The following is a 15965-nucleotide window of genomic DNA, read 5'->3' as shown; positions in this document are numbered from 1 at the left end:
CTTAAGCTTTCTCATTTTCCACTGTGTATAAACATAGCCTTGGAGGTGATTATATTTTATATTTGCTCCAAACCCAGCTGCAACTTCATGTTGACAGAACCACTGCTTCTCCCCACCTTAAGTCTTTTTTTGGAACATTGTCATGCTAAAGTCTTTTTTCTTTAATTTTATTGGAATGCAGTTGGCTGTATTAAAATTGACTAAATTGTGTTAGTAAGTCTAACACCTTACGTGACCTTAAGGTGTCAACTTTCCACTGACAAGACTGCTAGAAGTGAGTATTTCCCATCACTTCAAATCAGCAAACCCCTTTCAACTAAGGCAGAACAGCTATCAGATATCACCATGTGCCCCATTTGGGCAGGACCTCTGCATCTATCAAGTTTGGATAGCATTTGAGGGCTGCAACCACGAGCAAGAGGGACTCAGATTTCCACAACTCTTGTCTGAAATTCAAAAGGTTTTCACACATAAGTACTTCTCAGACTATTCTTCAACCAAAACTGCTTCTAATGCTTTTGTTTGATTTCCAGAGTACTGACATAGTTGTTATTTTTGTTCTATTTTATAGTTGCTTTTTGGGTAGAGGATTTGCCAATTTCCTCATTCAGGCATGGCGGAAAAATTCCTTCCTGAATATGATTTTTTTAATTTTTTTTTTTTGTCTTTTTGCCATTTCTTGGGCCGCTCCTGCGGCATATGGAGCTTACCAGGCTAGGGGTCTAATCAGAGCTATAGCCACTGGTCCATGCCAGAGCCACAGCAACACGGGATCCGAGCCGCATCTGCGACCTACACCACAGCTCACGGCAACGCCGGATCCTTAACCCACTGAGCAAGGGCAGGGATCGAACCCGCAACCTCATGGTTCCTAGTCGGATACGTTAACCACTGCGCCACGATGGGAACTCCCGATTTTTTTAATTTTTTAAGGTTTTTTTTTTTTTTTTTTTTTTTTTTTTTTTTTTTTTTTAATTGGCCACACTCCCTGCACATGGAAGTCCACTGCCAGACCAAGGATCAAACCTCTGCTTCTGCAGCAAACTGAGCTACTACAGCTGGATTTTAACCAATGGCACCACAGTAAGAACTCTCAAATATGAATTTTAAATGGATATCTGCTCACCACAAAATAGAAAATTACTAAAGGCAAAGATTAGAAAAGATGCTAATTGAAAAAAATTTAAACCAAATTAGATATGGGCACACACTAGTACTAAATATGCTTCAGGTGGATAATGGCCACTTACAAAATGAAAACAAAGAAACTGTAATATTTTTATAGTGAGATATTAGGTATAGTTTAATTGTAAGGATAATCAGAATTGTCAATAATGGGAACTTCTTAGATAAGAAAATATAATAAAGATTTTCAAGATGACCCATTTCCAGGCTTATTACCTGGTTTTACCTAAATTGTATGTAAAACACTACTGTTGAATTTTAGAGAGTTAAGATCTGGAATTTTAATGAGATAATTGAAAAACCACCCCCAGAATTTATGTGGCACAAGATCTCAACAATTCTAGAAAAAAATAAACTTATGATATTAATAAATTGGGGGGTAATACTGGTAAGAGGGAATATATAACAAGAAATTCCACATGCTGTCCTTAAAATTAATGAAAACTTGTGTCTTTCTCTCTAAGGTATAGTTTTCAAAATTTACTTCATTCTCCTGTAATGCTTTTTTGCATTTAGTATGCACCTTTATTTTAACCCCATCTCATAGCTTTTTTCATTTCCTCACTGAAATGTGAATTCCTCGGGAATATTATCTGCCCACAGAATCTGTGTATCAATATACTTTTATGAAAAAAAAATTATTTATCTGGATATTGCCAGGTGATGTAGAATTGTCTAAACAGTAGTAAATATGTCAAGTTTTTAGCTACATAGAACTAAATACTTTTAGTCTTTATCAACACCAACAATGCTAAAAAAGAATTGTATAGTAATACACATTGAAGCATTTTTGGAATGAGTGTATTCTCATTGAACACTTCAGTTTTGTTTTTGCTTCAGTCTCCACTGACTTTTCCTCCTGGTGAGGGCTTTACAGAGCACAACTGTTAGCTGTACCCTCCTGGATCAAAGCCTGGAGAGTAACTTTCTAGTTATGCTTATTTTTACTGTTTTTTCCTAGTTACACAGACACATACACACACACACACAGGTGAAAAAAATGTGCAATCCTGCATGGAATGTTAAAAAATTGCAAATGATGTACAAGATAAAAATGTACCTTTGTCTATAACCTAACACACACAGAGTGCAGACATTCTTGAACTGTTCTTTGTAAGACTAAGCCCTGACAAGTATCTCCTTTAAATAATGGATGACCCTAAATTTTAAAAAAGGAAAGCCAAAAAATGAGAGGGAGGATCTTTCTAGTTTCTTTAGGAGTTGGCTTTTGTTTTCGTCTAGATAAGAATGGTATACTTTTCTCAGTGGAAATATTATATACTTCAATGGCACAAGTCAATATTTCAAGCTAAATATTATAGGAAGAGCTAGTTTCTATTGCTTTTCATCTACGCAAGTGCTAGGAAGTGAATTCTCTCATGAAACTTTTTACGTGTCAGACAGAAAATACTCCACCTGCCTTACATATGGCAACCACTTTTTTGTATAAACTTTTCTTCTTTGTTGTGTATAGATGCACACACACATATTGATTCCACTTATATTGCCATAATTTGCAGTTATTCACATAATATACATAATCTATGAAAGCACTATCTCTTTATGTCTTCATATATATGTGCATAAATATACATATATATGTTTTACCTTATCTATAAACTGTTTTTTTTCTTTTCTTTTTATTTTCTTTTGAGGGCCACACCTGTGACATATGGAAGTTCCCAGGCTAGGGGTCCAATTGAGTTGCAGCTACAGGCCTACATCACCACCACGGCAACACTGGATCCGAGCCACATCTGTGACCTATGCCGCAGCTTGCAGCAATGCTGGATCCTTCACCCACCGAGCAAGGCTGGGGATTGAATATGTACCCACAAGCATGCTATGTTTGGGTTCTCAACCTGCTGAGCCACAACAGGAACTCCAAACTGGGTGTATGTACACACACACACACACACACACACACACACACACACACACACAGGCTAAAAATTCACTAAATAAGATTGAAATAAAGTCAATGCGTAAGGAGAAAACTACTTAGGAAGTTGATGGGGACAGAAGTGAGTTGGGCTGAAGACACATAAGGCCTCAGTGAAATCAGAGATTTACTTAGACTATGATTTGAAAGAGATAAAGATAAATGAAGTTATGTTCAGAGATGATGCATTAGAGTTCAAACTCACAGAGGTATCCTGGTTTAGGCTGTTGAGAAAGTCAGGGCTTCCCCAAGGATATGAGGATCAGAGGGTAAAGAAATTCACAGGGTGGAGAACTGGATTGTTTACATTTATTCTGATGATTAACAGCCCTGGAGCGTGGTATGAGTTAAGTGCCAACATCCATCGTAAATCCTGAAGGGGGACTTTGCCGAAGGAGTGACAAGAGCTATCATCTGAGGTCATGAGGTACAGGAGAGAAGTGCTTCTATGTGAAGACAGCAGAACAACCACCTGAAATGGGAACTAAGGAGCTGGGAGGACGCCAATGTCATCTCAGACTCCTGCATTCCCAGCAGTGTGAGAGGATGAAAGAAGCCTCTGTTCCCTGTAGGAGAGCTGCAGGGAGATGAACATGTGGAGGCTGGGAGCCAAAGTTAAATTATGTCCACAATGTTCAGAGAAAATCATGTGCAGAGCCTTCGGATTTCAGGTGGAGGTTTCTAATGAAAGATGGATTCTAAAGAATAGAGTAAAAAAAAAAAGGGGGGGTATAGAGGGTGGGAATGGTGATGGGAGATAGAAAGAGAGGGCAGGGAGGAAAAGATTGGGCAAGAAGAAAAAGAAGAGAGGTTGGGTATGTATCTTTGGTTATGTTTAAGAATAACTGGAATTAAAGGGCTTGATGGATTTAACAAGTTTCCTGATTCTCAGCAGAAGCAGAGGGAAAACTCAGGTAGGATTAAAGGCCAGAGGAGTTTAATAATCTGTATTTTAGCTCACCAGTCTGACATATCTAATATTCCCCATCCATGAGGTTGCAGTGGAACCAATTGCTGGGCATATATATTCAATGAGAAAAAAAAAATATCTATGTATGTATGTTCAATGAGATAGGAGCAACCTATTGAACCAACCTCTTCCCTAGAGATATTGGGCTGGTGATAAACACTGCCAGTGTATGCTTGGTGGATAAAAGGTTGTCAGATGCCATATTCAAGAGCTGATAGTAGCCATGTAAGAGGAGAAATTTTAATTTATGTTAAAAGGGGATCAGCAGTCTTATCTCTGGAGGAGAGTGATCCCTCTTAAGGCTGAGAGAATCTTTAGGAAAATAAGTATCAAAAATTTTAAGAGCTCAGGAGTTCCCGTCGTGGCGCAATGGTTAACGAATCCGACTACGAACCATGAGGTCGGTCGCGGGTTCGGTCCCTGCCCTTGCTCAGTGGGTTAACGATCCGGCGTTGCCGTGAGCTGTGGTGTAGATTGCAGATGCGGCTCGGATCCCGCGTTGCTGTGGCTCTGGTGTAGGCCGGTGGCTACAGCTCCGATTCAACCCTAGCCTGGGAACCTCCATATGCCGCGGAAGCGGCCCAAGAGATAGCAACAACAACAACAAAAAGACAAAAGACAAAAAAAAAAAAAAAAAAAAAGAATTAGTAAAAAATATTTTAAGAGCTCATCATTATGTGTTTATTTTATAGGCTGATTTTCAATATTACACAATTAATTCCTTGCTGTAAAGAAAAGGAAATGACTGATTTTACTGCTGATTTTATTGTGTGCATGTACATATGTGCATACACATTGCATGTATATATACTATGTGTATATACACACGTGTGTGCAGACATATATATATTATAAGCATATGTATACTAGGTGTATATACCTCATATATATAGCTTCATGCTGTTGTTTTATCATATCTGTAAACTTTTTTTTTCTTTCTTTTAGGGCCACACCTGTAGCAGATGGAAGCTCCTGGGCTAGGGATCCAGCCAGATCACAGCTGCAGTCCTATATCACAGCCACAGCAACACCAGATCCGAGCCACCTCTGTGACCTACACCACAGCTTGCAGCAATGCTGGATCCTTAACCCACAGAGAGAAGCCAGGGATAGAATCCGTATCCTCATGGACACTAGGCTGGAGCCACAACAGGCACTCCAAATTGTTATTTTTAATTCAAGGTTCTGTTATGCTTTCTTCTGTTTCTTGAATTATGTTTTCTTCTAGACTGTATTCTTTAATCTTTTTAAATAACATATTTTTCTCTTCCTGCTCTTCTATTTCTTCTCTTCTTATTCCTTCTATGTACATGCTAAGTATCTTTAATTTGGCCTAATAAAATTCAATTGATTTCTCCTTGACTTTTCCTGTTTTATCAGAAAAACTTTTTTTTTTTTTTTTAATCTGTAATTTGAAATCTGTTCAAGCTTCTGCTTTTCCTTAATCTGAGAGCAGGGGGAGGAGTAAACTAAGACTATGTACAAATTTTTTTTGAGAAAAAGGACTCATCTTTTGGGGTGCTGCTCAATGTTGTAGAAGAGTGTTAACAAAATTAAGAAGTAGCACATCCTAGTTGTAAGGACATCACCCCTGAACTTGGACAATTTCCAGCTTGAAGCCCTGGAAATGGCAGGCTCCAGCACTTTGTCCTTCATCTACCTCTGAATCACTGAGCTCTTAAGATACTGGCATCCTTAGTGATGAGTAGGATATTCTGTTTTTAAGTGATTTTCCGTTTGTCTCTCCAGTCCATTGCTCTTCTAATTGAGTGTGTATGTGTGTATCGAAGAGGGGAGTGTATTAGTGAAGATTGCAGGGAGTTTTTCAACTTATCTCCTCTCTCCGGTACAGCGTCTAAAGATGACAGTAAATAAGTGGGATCCAATCTGACCAATAAGTTTTACTATCCTTTCCTTATCCATCTTTTTAGAGAAAATACTCATCCTTCAGGGATAGAAGTTCTGCTACATTCTGCACTTCCATGTTCATATCTGTTAGATTTAGTGAGGCATCTTCTGAGGTCTGATTTTCTTTTGCCACCTTCACCCAAGACACTCAACACATGTTAAATAGAGAAAAAAAAATTGAGGCCCAGAGTGTTACCTAGTTTACCTAAGTTTGATCAGCAAGTAAAAGAGTTTCTGTTAATTTACAGAAAGTGTAGCACTTTTTTTTTTTTTTTTTTTTTTTGTCTTTTGTTGCTGTTGTTGCTATTTCTTGGGCCGCTCCCGCGGCATATGGAGGTTCCCAGGCTAGGGGTTGAATCGGAGCTGTAGCCACCGGCCTACGCCAGAGCCACAGCAACGCGAAATCTGCAACCTACACCACAGCTCACGGCAACGCCGGATCGTTAACCCACTGAGCAAGGGCAGGGACCGAACCCGCAACCTCATGGTTCGTAGTCGGATTCGTTAACCACTGCGCCACGACGGGAACTCCCGAGTGTAGCACTTTTAAGTGAATACATTCCCATGACAAAATACAGTGGGGAAATAATTTAAGAAAAATCTAACCAGTGCCACTTAGAAAAATATACAACTTTACTAGCAAATATCACCTAAAAATTTCTTAAGTGTTATTTTTCTACATGCCTGATATTTTTTTAAGAGACTGAATTGAATATGAATACATTAAAGGTCAACATACTAAATGTATGTCAAGTAAAATGTAAAAACTCTAAATGCTATTCCTATTTTTAAACGACCACGAAACCAAATATGCACCCAAACCCTTAAGTTTACCTGAATTGATCAACAATACAAAATAATTACCAGTACTTTACCCAATAATTTCTAAAGCTATAGCAATGTGACCAACCGAACAAAAAAGTTAAAACAATAAGGCTATGACTTCTAGTTACTAATTGTCTAACTATATGTCTGAAATATGTATTATGTATGTATTTGGTAGCACACACTAATTTTTTCATTATTTGTCTCTCAAACCCAGAATGGAGGTGCACTAAATTTAACCATAAGACCATAGTCTGCAGTGCTTTGTTGATCAAATGGTTTAGGTTCATTCCCTGTACAGAAAAGAGCCCTAGACTTTTAGGACAGGTGTCTGGAGAAATTTTCACCCATTGATTTAAGGAATAAAAAATCAAACTGCCTCTGGTAGATGTTAGATGTTTTCTTTTAAACTGTACTGATAGGGAACCATTCTAAAGGTCATCTTGAGTTGAAAAATCCTTTTACTCTTGGGAGCCACAGTCATGTTTAAGGTCTTAGAGTCTCTTTCTTTTCTTTTTGTTTTTATCTTTTTCTTTTTGTCTCTTTCTTTCACTTTCTTTAACTTGGGATTTTTGGGGTTTTATTTAAAAAATAATTTGTTTAGATGATCAGACCAGTGCCACGCTGCTTCCCATTTGGCTCCCAACTGAGCCTTTTTTTTTTTTTTTTTTTTTTTTTTTTTTTTTTTGTCTTTTTGCTGTTTCTTGGGCCGCTCCTGCGGCATATGGAGGTTCCCAGGCTAGGGGTCTAATCGGAGCTGTAGCCACTGACCTACGCCAGAGCCACAGCAACGCGGGATCCGAGCCGCGTCTGCAACCTACATCACAGCTCACGGCAACGCCGGATCATTAACCCACTGAGCAAGGGCAGGGATCGAACCCGCAACCTCATGGTTCCTAGTCGGATTCGTTAACCACTGCGCCACGACGGGAACTCCCCAACTGAGCCTTTTATTCTTAACCAATGTATTGGCTGGTTTCCAATTTCTTTTTGTTTTTTTTGGGGGGGATAGGGGGAATGCCCCTTTTCTTTCACTGCCTTGGCTCAGCTGGTCTGCTGTCTGCCAGCCTTTAGAAATGACCTCCTCCATTATTATTTTATGTGCATTGGATTGGCAACTATTGTAACTACAACTGTTGCCTATATTGAGTTCTTCTATTTCACTGACAAGAAGCTGGTTGCATCACCCACAGCTGAAATATCTACCCACAGCTCACACTATCTACTTACTGAGTTCCTGATTTTTTTTTTCATGGAGGAAAAAAACCTTATTTTGATCACAATAGTTTTTCTTATGTTATTGTGACTTTATTAGATGAAACACTAACACAATTTTTTCAAACTATTTCCATGAGTTCTAAGTCATATTTCACATCTATTTCACATCTATTCACATCTGTATCCAATAGGGCCTAAACATTTGGCTGAAAGCAAATGGGAGAAAGGTTCAATATAGTAAGAGAGTGATCATATTAAGAAACCACTGGAACAGAATCCAGGCAATTCACAAAGTGGCCGTACTCCATGTAGTAACCACAGTTGTGACCACAGCTGATGTGGTTTAAACACTGATCTGTCCACTCTTATTTGTGCACAGACTCAACTATTGCTGGTGAGTCATCAGTGTCCAGTATGGACAATAGCAAGGTATATACTGTCATGGTGCCCTACCCCACGAGTGGAAGCACTCTGGTAGTCCTCAGTGGTCTGAATGGAGAACAACCCATCCACCAAAACCCAATTCATTCACCAAAACCAAAACTCAACTCATCCACCCAAACTCAACTCATTCACCAAAACTCAATTCATCCACCAAAAACTCCAGTCAACAGTACCTTCGTCAGTAAGGTCTTTTCCAGTCCTCAAACAAAGATAGGTGATCCTGACACAGGTTCCACAGAAACTGGGGTGTGTTGCTGATATGACACTTATAGCATAGTGTTGTCATGATTTCCCCACTGGTCAGCCTTGCCTACAGGACTGCAGGGAAAGGTGGATAGAGAAGAGAGCTATTGGAATCTCATCTTGAGTTTTCAAACCATAAACACCTGTGCAACTCTATTAAGAACTTTTCTCTTGGTCTTTCAGCATTTTTCCTGCCAAGAACCCCTGTGCATGCCGACACACATTTTCTTTTTTTTTCTTTTTATGGACACACCTGCAGCATATGGAAGTTCTTGTGCTGGGGGTTGAATTGGAGCTGCAGCTGCAGGCTTATGCCACAACAATACCATTGCAGGATCTGAGCCATATCTGTGAACTAGGGAGCATTGTTCAGCAGCGCCAGATCCTTAACCCATGGAGCAAGGCCAGGGATTGAACCTACATCCTCACTGACACTTCTAAACCCACTGACCTACAATGGGAACTCCACATATTTTTCTTTTAACTGCCCTTTCTATGTGTATTGATTTAATAGTTTACTTTTACTGTCATGCTACCTGAACTACAGAATTGAAGCCCTGGGTTATATGTTATAGTGATAGAACAATCTTTAATTTTGTTCAGATATATGAATCTTTTCTTCTCAACAATAATTTTAATATATGCCTGACATTGTGCAAGCAATTGTACAGTATGGGGCCACAAACCTTTACCTACACTCCTAAGGTTTAAACTCTAGAAAAAACAAATTTGGGGGGGTTTTATTTTACTTTTTAATTCTCACTTGGCTGCACAAACTAATTTCACCAGAACTCATTTGCTGTCAAAGCTGAACCAAAATTGATAGGTGACTAATTACAGTCTTTATTTATGGTATTTGAAAAAAAAAATCGCATCCTATTTGAATAAATAATAATGTGTTTAACTATGGGATGCTATGCCAGCACCCACTGAGATATGTCATAAAGTAAATTTTTCATCTTACCTTGATAAAATCTGAAAAAAATCTAAATTTCTGTTTACATCTTGCCCCAACTCTTTTGAATAAGAAGTTTTGGTGCCACGGGTGTCAAATCAAAACTTTTGTTAAATTGATTACTTCTATCTATGTTCACTTCAAAGCTCAAGATGCTCCATGTTCTAATTGATGCTATCCATAGTAGGCAAAACCAGTCAGAACCTCTTCCCCTTGCCTCTCTCACATCCTTGCATTGAATAAGTGTCTGCTTTCACTCCTTTCTGTGGCTTCCATTTACCTTTAAACTTGCAGGAGGTGTCTTTTAATGTACAAATTGACTGGTTGTAATTCAATTTCTCCAGGAATCTGAAGTAGAAATGGGGCAATTTTCACAAGCAGCTGAGATTCTTCACAGTGGCACTGGTAAGTAGGCCTAATATTGATAGTTTTATGCAAATTATCACATTTCACAAATTTTTGTAAAGAAACTCTTCTAAGAATACACAGTATTTAATCTCCTTTTTATAGGCTTTCATCAAGCAGGATATCTTCTAAGAGCAATTATTTAAATTATGCATGGATAGCTCAATAATTTAATGTCTACATATTTTTTACTAAAACAAATTGTTTCAGTGCATCTTTTTAAAAGTGCTTTGACAATCTAAATAACAAAAGTAAATAGGTGAAACAATTATTTCTGCAACAATATGTTTAAAATTGACTTTCACACTTAAAATTTACATAGAATTTATGATAAATAACATTCACCTTTACTGTTATGCATTAGATGGGAAATGATGTTTAAATGATACATACTAAAATGTTAGATTATTTGTAAGTAGGTATTTAAATGAATACAAGGAAAAACCAACTTTAACGGATAAGTAGTCAAATTACTGTTCATGATTTTGGTGTTGTTGTTGGGAGAGAGTTTCTTTTAATGTGTTTTACTTTGGAGTACTAAGTTATTGAGAAAAGAAATACATTGTTGCTGATTTTAAAAGATTTTAAGTAATAGAATGCTCCTTAAAATGCAAATGCATAACATGGAAAAATGTAACTTCAGTGGCTGCTTTAAAGTGATAAATTAGTATTGTCCTTTGACCTTTAGTAGAAAGTTAGCAGGTGAACTCATAATATATATTTATTCTTTTATTTAGTCATCAAAAGTATTTATATATACCGGATCTTTTCTAGAAATGCAAGGTATGGAATGAATTAGACAAGGTCTTTGTTATTCAAAATTAAAATCAAGTATAGTGAGATTCATGTAAATTATTGAATAAAATAAAGTGTTCTAGGTAAGAACTGGTAAAGAGGTTAAACAGGAAGAAGCAATGGACTTGAAGGACAAAAATTTGCATAGTGCATTTTAGAAAAGCTTTGGAGAAGCAGGTTACTATATGGCTTGATGAAAGATACATTAATAGAATGACGGGTATATATGTACTTGTTGGGTTGGTTGGCAATGTAGGGCAGGGCGATGAGTATTTAATTCAATAGCAAGTGAGAATACTTACACTAAGGCCCATAAGACCTTAAATGTTAGTTGCTTTGATACGTTAGAAAATAAAATGAGTCAGACTGAGAAGGGTTTCAATCAGTTGGCAAGGCTAGGGATGTAGGCAATGGGGGCATAGACCATGGAAGCATTTTTGAACTCAGTAGGTAGTTTGGGCTTTGCTGTGTGGAAATATGGGACCATTCAAGAGATTTTAGCCCGAGAGGAATTAGGATCAGATTTCTTTTTTTTTTTTTCTTTTTAGAGCTACACCTGCAGCATATGGAAGTTCCCAGGCTAGGGGTTGAATCAGAGCTGCGGCGGCCAGCCTACACCACAGCCACAGCAACGTGGGATCCAAGTTGAGTCTGAAAACTATACCACAGCTCACAGCAATGCTAGATCCTTAACCCAATGAACTTGTCCAGGGATGGAACCTGCATCCTCATGGATACTAGTCTGACTCATTTTCGGTGCACCACAACAGGAACTCCCTAGGATCAGATTTATATTTGAGAAAATTCTATGCGGAAGTGTAGAATATGATAGAGTCCTTTAAGACTAGAATCAGGAGTTCCTGTCGTGGCTCAGCAGAAATGAATCTGACTAGCATCCATGAGGATGCAGGTTCCATCCCTGGCCTCCCCTCAGTGGGTTAAGGATCCGGCATTGCTGTGTGAGATGTGATGTAGGTCGCAGACATGGCTCAATCTGGTGTTGCTGTGGCTCTGGTGTAGGCCAGCAGCTGCGGTTCCAATTCAACCCCTAGCCTGGAAACCTCCATATGCCGTGGGTGCTGCCCTAAAAAGACAAAACACACACACACAAAGACTAGAATCAAAGAAGATGGCCACAAGATTCCATGTGAGATATAAAGATGGTCCAAGAAAAAGCAATAGTAGTAGACTGGAAGGAATGAATTAAAATATTAAAGGAAGACATGTTTTTAGTCTCAGGCAGATCTATGCTTGAGTACAGACTGCATTTTGTACTTACAATAAAATATTTGAAAAATGATTTAACCTGTCTGCTTTTGGCTCTTGATGTGTAAAATGAGAATAAGCATAGTACATATTCATAAGATTATTGTGATGGTTAAATGAAATAATGCTTGTAAAATACTAGGACAAGCCTGATACATTATAAGCCTCAATAAACGCTAACCATTTGTGTTATTTGGAACATTCCAAATGAACAAAAGCACAAAGCAGAAACAAAAATGGCAAATAAGTAGAGATTCAAAAAATGTTTCTGACAGCAGAAGTGTTCAAAGTTATATAAAGTAAATTGACACCAATGGATACTTCACACCTCGTAGATTAACCAACAGTAAAAAATGATAACACTCAGTGTGGAGAGGTAGGTAAGCACATGAGCACTCAAGCTTTGGGGAAACAGTGTGGTTGTTCTGGAAGGTACATAAATCAAAAGACTGAAAAATGCATATCCTCTGACCCGGCAGTTCCACATCTGGAATTTTATACAGTAGAATAGATAAACATGAAAATACAAATAAGTAAGGATGTCATTTATGGCACTTGGTACGGTAACAAAATATTGGAAGCAACCAGAATATTCAACAACTAGGAAATGTTTAAATAATTTATGTTGTAATTTATGGAGTGAAATGGTGTTCAGCCTTTAAAATGATGAAATAAATGAATATTTATTGCTAGGTAACTCTTAAAGCAGCATTTAGCTTTTTTAAAAAGCAGGTACGGTGTAAGCTAATTTTTGATTGAACTCGTAAATGTACAATCACATATGGTAAATTGGATAGATCTCACTAAATTTATAGACTTATTAAAAGTTGTTAGACTGAGAGAATGAGGGTTGCACATAGAGAAACGTGAAGGGAAAATCGATTAATGAAATTCCCTCTGGAAACAAGAGCCCTTTTCATGGTATTAGTGTTATGAAAAGGAAACATTTTTCTCACAAATTGAAATAAAGGAGGTAAGGATACATCATCCAATCCAATAATTTCCTGACTCCAGAGAAAACAACTTAAGGTTTTTCTTTGTTTATAATGCTTTTTTGTTTGTTTCTTATTTTTTTGATATCCAACCTAAACTGCTTCTCTATTCTTTTTTTCTCTACTCTTTCTCTCTCTTCTTTCTGCCACACATACTCTGCAGGCTATATCGAGAGAGGGAGGCAGCAATGGAAGTGTTTTAAGAGTACAGCAATAAGATGTAAAACACTGCCAAACACATCAGTCCAACCCACTCTCTTTGAGGGTCCTCTCCTTTCCTGGTCCCTTGTAATATCACTCAGCCCATTTAGCTCCAGTAAGCCCAGACTTTTTCTAGTTTATCCTGGGAGTTTTATAAGAGTTATGGAAAAAGACAGTCATATATTTTTTTTTCCTGTAGGTGTATGAGTTAAAAAGGATATTTAACCTGGGAGATGTTGGTACCTTTTTTTTTTTTTATCATGGAAAAAGGCAAGCCTGAAACATGAAGCCAAAAGAAGAAGAAAGAGAGAGACAATAGAGCCTTTCATATGATGTCTTTGGGCACCTGTATCCCAACATATTTGAAGAGAATTCTGTTCCCAGACCAGTGGATCTCAACATACAGTCCCTACCCCTGGGTGATTGGTAGAAAATTGAATTACCCATCTTTATCTTAGACCTACTGAATCATAAACTCAGAAGTGGGATCCAGCAATTCTATTTTAACAAGTTCTATAGGGAATTCTTATGAGTGCTAAGGTTCAGAGACACCGCCCAGATTTTTCAAATATATGAGGGAATATATGCCTTATTTTTGTCTCTTTCAGTTGAAAACTCTACTAATACAGCTACTGGGATAAATAGAGTAGGTTGGGTTGTGATAGCCAGTCAGTATTACAGACCCAAAGAGAATTGAAAGTATTTTTTCAGTAGCACCAAAATATATGGTTATGTGATTTCCTGGGGCAAATTTTCAGCTGTCCATATATATATGAATAGAGATGGTACATGGTGAGAGTTTTCAAGGAAGCTGTCTCAGATAAGCAAGATCAAGGAGTGGAATCTTAGTTAAGAGTTCAAGAAGGAAGTGAAGCCATAAAGGAGGTGATGAACGGAGATATAAACATGAGACCAAGGGACACGATGTCGGAATGACATCAATGAACAGGTGCAGAAAGAAAGACAATGAGAAAGAAGGCTCACATAATCACAGAAAGCTGTGATTACACATGTTTATACCTAAATTCAAGTTAGAGCTGTTATAAGGCATAACAATGTCTGGGATAGGACATAGGAAAAGATGGATGGCAAGGGTTGTTCATATTGAGAAAGTCAACTGTTCAAGATTCATGGGTTGAATATGTGGACAAGTTTAGCCAAGTTCCAAATCCAGTAACAAACAAATAGGATATAGATAAGTAAGAGCAATAGGGTGTTTTGAGGGTGTCATAGCTAGATGAAATAAGCCTCAAACACAGAAGCAGCTCTGTAAGAGGGAAGTTTGGGTCAAGAAGTAACAGGGTCAGATATGAGAACTGTAACATGGTCCATGGACCATGAGAACTAAGAGAAGCAATGCTCAGTGGTGGGGAGGGGAGTGGTGATGAAGGCAGAATGTTGGAGCAGCATCTCAGGATGCTCACTAGGAAGTGATGCATCCATTGTCTGGAGAGAGTATTGTGATGGTAAAGAATGGCAGAGAAGAAACTGAAATAAGCAGAATTGAGTTATAAATGTGTCTAGTTTCCATCGTCTCCATTAAGAATAATATTTAAGGAGTTCCCATCATGGCGCAGTGGTTAACGAATCCGACTAGGAACCATGAGGTTGCGGGTTTGATCCCTGCCCTTGCTCAGTGGGTTAAGGATCTGGCGTTGCCCTGAGCTGTGGTGTAGGTTGCAGACGTGGCTCGGATCCCGCGTTGCTGTGGCTCTGGTGTAGGCTGGCAGCTACAGCTCCAATTCGATCCCTATCCTGGGAAGCTCCATATGCCGTGGGAAGCGGCCCTGGAAAAGGCAAAAAGACAAAAAAAAAAAAAATAATAATAATAATAGTAATATTCAAGTTGGAAGTGACATGAAGAAGACATTGAAGATGAAGATTATTTTCTATTACTGCATATTAACATTTACCAGAATCAATCTGAGATTACAGTTGATCTATTTCTATAAATAATTCTTAGAAACTCTTCATAGGAGGGAGTTCCCGTCGTGGCGCAGTGGTTAATGAATCCGACTAGGAACCATGAGGTTGCGGGTTCGGTCCCTGCCCTTGCTCAGCGGGTTAACAATCCCGCGTTGCCGTGAGCTGTGGTGTAGGTTGCAGACGTGGCTCGGATCCAGCGTTGTTGTGGCTCTGGTGTAGGCCTGTGGCTCCAGCTCCGATTCAACCCCTAGCCTGGGAACCTCCATATGCCGTGGGAGCGGCCCAAGAAATAGCAAAAAGAAAAAAAAAAAAAAAAAAAAAGACAAGAAACTCTTCATAGGAGTTACATTGTTCGAGTGAGCAGAATGGGGTACTTTTATTTGCCTTTAGACAAATTAGTTTTGTTGAGTGTATAGTATGTGCAGCCTGAATTTCTGTCGGTTCTTCCTCTGTAGCCTGCAGGAGCTGTAGTCTCACAGCCCTTTGCTGGCCTAGCACCTGGGATTACCTTCACCTTGAACTGAAACTGACTGTTAAATCAAGCACTTGGATTCCACTGGTGCCCATTACCATTGGCACCAGTATCTCACCACTGGTGCTGAGGAACTTGGTTTGTGTTGCAAATGAAAATACTTATTTGGGCATGATATACATACCAGAAATCTATAAATTCACCAGTTTGTCAAACTA

This window comes from Sus scrofa, chromosome 11 (genome assembly GCF_000003025.6).
Source record: "Sus scrofa isolate TJ Tabasco breed Duroc chromosome 11, Sscrofa11.1, whole genome shotgun sequence".
Classification (NCBI taxonomy): Eukaryota; Metazoa; Chordata; class Mammalia; order Artiodactyla; family Suidae; genus Sus; species Sus scrofa.
This window is presented reverse-complemented; position numbering follows the sequence as displayed.